Genomic DNA, 4,502 nt, shown 5'->3' with positions numbered 1-4,502 from the left:
AGTTCTCTAGCTGCATGTGTCAAACCACCATCTTACCACAAAACTTGGATAAATGCATTAAGGGTTCTGTGAATGCTTTAGCAAAAATAATTATGGTGGGTTTGGTGAATTCATGAAGATAGCTATGAATGAGAATGAGTACACATGTGAAAATGATGCACGTGTGATGCAAATTTAAAAAAATTGACACATGAAAATATGCCACAGAGTTCCAATAAGCATTTTAACTCCAATAAGCATTTTAAATACTAAATTTGCACCACACCCCCCAACTTAAATGAAACATTGTCCTCAATATTTAAGAATCAAAATTGAATGAGGAGTAATTAAAAATGGTAGAATACACCTGATGAGTGACGATGGTAGCTCGTTAAACACCAAAGATGGTAACTTAAAATGACGAAATGAAATTATCCTGCAATCAAAAACAAAGAAAACAACAGCAAACAAAAATGAAATGAAAGAAAATAAGAGAAAACAAAAATAAACAAAGAAAAACAAAATAAATAAAGAAAAACATACCTTGGTGGTGTGGTCAAGGTTGATAGACTAGATCCACAAGTGGAATGTCTTCCACTTTTGGAACTTGCCTATCAATTAATATTTTAAGGCGTTGACCATTTATTTTAAAGATCCGACCATCCTTAGGATCTTTTATTTCTACTGCCCCATTTATAAAAACATTCTTTACTACAAAAGGGTCAGTCCACCTAAACCGAAGTTTTCCTTGGTGCTTGTGAAATCCAAAATCATATAAGTATATTTGATCATTAGGTTTAAACCTCTTCCTAAGAATATTTTTATCATGAAACATTTTCATTTTAACCTTATAGACTTTAGACTTAGGCAAAGTTTCAATTTAATTCTTGGTGCTTTCATACTTACAGGAATCTGTTTTCCACATTTCTTAGGCAACTTTTCAAATTTTTGTTGCCAAGCTTGTGTGCCATAATTCTAAGTTTCATAAAAAATAGCACAAATATCAATAACATCAGATGAATCACTAACAGATGTATCAAACTCAGAATTCACAAGGGAATATTCAAGGGGATCAAAATCATGAGTTGTGTGAACTCCCTTGTCTATGAGTATTTCAATCATGTACGTTTGGTTGGACTCGTCATCTGTTGGCTGTTTCTCAATATGGAAAATGTTGACCTCCATGGTCATGTTTCCAAAAGATAGTTTCATCAACCCATTCCTGCAATTTATAAGTACATTAGCCGTAGCAAGGAAAGGTCTACCTAATATGAGAGGAACATTAGAGTTAGACTCAACAACTGATTGAGTGTCCAAAATTAAGAAATCAACAGGATAATAAAATTTGTCAATTTGGATCAAAACATCCTCAACTATCCCTCTCGGTTTCTTAACTGAACGATCAGCCAACTGAAGCACAAGAAAAGTAGGCTTAATTTCACCCAAACCAAGCTGCAAATAAATGGAGTAAGGCATCAAATTAACACTAGCTCCTAGATCTAGCAAGGCTTGCCCAAACTCATGATTCTCAATATTACATGCAATGGTTGGACAACCAGAATCCTTGTACTTAGGAGGAATTCGCTGTTCAATTAGAGCACTGACTTGCTCTGTCAGAAATGATATCTTCTTAACATGGTGCTTCCTCTTAACTGTACACAAATCTTTAAGAACTTTTGCATAAGTGAGAACTTGTTTAATAACATGCAAAAGAGGAAGGTTAATCTTTACCTGCCTGAGGTTCTCCAAGATTTCATTACTAGAATCCAAAGTTCGCGTACCAGATTTTAAAACTTGAGGAAATGGTACCTTAACTGAACTCTTGATTACCTCGGCATCCTTGGGGAACTCAGTACTATCATTGTTTTGTTCCTCTTCAACATCCTTTGGTTTATCAGTTGTTTGAATGTGTAAGGACTTACCACTTCTTGTCACAATGGCATTGACCTCTTTCAAATTTTTTTTTGCCATATGATGACCTTGGGGTGCAAATTGAGCTTGAGAAGGAAACTTGTCACGCTCATTCACACTTAAGGAGCTCATTATCTTGGATATATAACTCTTTATCTATTTGTTTTCTTCAACAACCTGCATAATCAAAAATTTAAACTTTTGATCAGTTTTACTCTGTGCCTTAATAAAAGCATGTAAAGTAGCTTCTAAGGGGCTCCTAGAAGATGAGGGTGCATGATATGGTGTAGGATATGATCTAGGGGGCTGTGCAGGTGGCTGGTTTTCAGATTTCCAACTAAAATTGGGGTGATTACCAAAGTTTTGAAATCCGTTCTGGAGACCATTCCGGTTGAGGCACTGGAACGGAATATTTCGGTACCGGTACGTTTCGGTGTACCGTTTCGGGATTAATTATATATTATATATAAATATTTATATGTATACATAAACTAACAATTAATAAAATAAATACATATATATATATATGTAAGTGTGTATCATGAATATGTGTATATATATAGAAGAATTAAAGATTTATAAAATGAATATATATTGAAAAAAATCACAAACTTGAGTTAAGACATAAAAATAAAGGACAAAAATTAAAGAATAGACAGATTATTAAAAGTAACAATACTTCTAGTGCACGGAAAGGGGTATTTGAATTCTAAAAGTACAATTTTATCCATTAATTTTCAACTTCTTTACAAGAGAGCTATTTTTTATTTTTTTTAATTTGAATTTTAATTTCAGACCGGAATTACTATTCCAATCGAAATACCGGAATTCTGCCGGAATTGACCGGAAAGGCCGGAATTTGATTGGAACGGCTGGAATTTGACTCGAAACGGAATAGATATCTATCCGATTCCGATCACTGTTCCGGCACAAAAAATTCCGGCCATTCCGGCCGTTCTGGAACAATTTTTAAAACTTTGGTGATTACGCCACCTAGGATTGTAGGTATCAGAGAAAGGTGCAACAGACTTCATGTACATACCTAAGGTATTACATTATTCCTCATACATCCCTCTCATCTCAACAAATGTGGGACACTCTTGGGTAAGGTGATCTACCTCGCCACACACGAAACATGGTCCAAAAGACTCTGCATGATTAGCCATGTGTGCTGACTTTAAGTCTTTATTCTTCAACACCTCTAGCTCCCTAGTGAGCATCTCAACCTTAGCCTTTAGGTTATCTTCTTCCCTAAGATGGTAAATTCTATCACCATTTAGGTTTCCTATAGGTCGTGGTCTATTTGTGCTCTCAGTGGCACTAGGTTCAGTCCAAGTGTGAGCTTTTTCAACAAGCTCATTGAGGTATTCTATGGCCTCATCAGGATCTTTCTGTAAGAACTCACCATTACACATCATCTCCACAAATTGACGCTCTCTAGGTGTAAGTCCTTCATAAAAATAGCTCACTAAGCGTCAATTCTTATGCCCATGGTAAGGACACATACTCAATAGCTCCTTAAATCTCTCCCAAGACTGATACAAAGTCTCACTATCATTTTGTGCAAAGGTGGAGATTTGCCTTTTTAAAGCATTGGTTTTATGTTGGGGAAAGTATTTATTAAAGAAGACCTGAGTCATCTCATTCCATGACCCAATAGATCGTGGTCTCAATGAGTATAGCCAACTCTTAGCTCTATCTTTCAAAGAGAAAGGAAATAACTTAAGTCTCACAATGTCATCAGTTATATTTTGACTATGAAAAGTCACAACTACTTCCTCAAACTCCCTAATATGCACATATGGATTTTCATTTTCCAAGCCATGAAAAGTAGGGAGTAACTGTATCATCCCTGTTTTAAAATCCAATTGGTGAATATTAGCTGGAAACATGATGCATGATAGTGTGGCTGTGCATGTAGGATGGAGGTAATCCTGAAGGGTCCTATTGGGTTGATCTTCGTGTTCACTCATTTTTTCATAATTAGAAGAATTATCAAACAAATTATCAGAAAAATTAAACTTTGACTCTAACACAGGTCTACAAGCAAATCGACCCAAGGCGTCTCTATACCTGTGCATGCAAGGTAGAAAAAAACGCAACACTAAAAAAAACTACAAAAAGAAATAGAAAATAAAATAAAGATGCAGCAAGCTAAAAGAGGGAACGAAGTTACCGCCTTTACAAACTGTTGAAAAGAAAAACTATCTCACAATTCTTCTATCGTCTCCCCGGCAACAGCGCCAAAATTTGATTACGCCCAAAGAATAACGTGGTAGTTGTCACACAACTTTGGGGTGCCGATTCCATAGGGAGACAAATTAAAAGAATAACAAGAGGAACAAAGAAATTAAAGAAAAATATTAAATAAGTAATGGAGAACAAAGATTAATTTTAAATGTAAATTAAAGTGAAGCAAAGTGATTAACAGAAAAAGTACTCAAATTTGACGAACAGTAGAGCGTCGAGAATCCCTTGCACAAATTTGGTATTTTAATTATTCTTAATTCATTGGATAACTCAATTAGAAACTCAATTTCCGAAATTCACAATCGGAAGGTATAGATTTATAAACCAAAATTAAATCAAATGTAACCCTTTGAAAAATCATT

The 4,502-nt window shown here is 35.0% G+C and overlaps 1 non-coding gene across 1 annotated transcript; it reads left to right on the top strand.

The window, feature by feature from the left end:
• The first annotated feature begins 3,375 nt into the window (after positions 1–3,375).
• Positions 3,376–3,483, top strand: LOC122280236. The gene has a single exon (XR_006229821.1). It is a non-coding gene; the product is annotated as a small nucleolar RNA R71 (small nucleolar RNA).
• The last annotated feature ends 1,019 nt before the right edge of the window (positions 3,484–4,502 follow it).

This window comes from Carya illinoinensis, chromosome 10 (genome assembly GCF_018687715.1).
Source record: "Carya illinoinensis cultivar Pawnee chromosome 10, C.illinoinensisPawnee_v1, whole genome shotgun sequence".
In the NCBI taxonomy this organism is placed as follows: Eukaryota; Viridiplantae; Streptophyta; class Magnoliopsida; order Fagales; family Juglandaceae; genus Carya; species Carya illinoinensis.
This window is presented reverse-complemented; position numbering and strand designations above follow the sequence as displayed.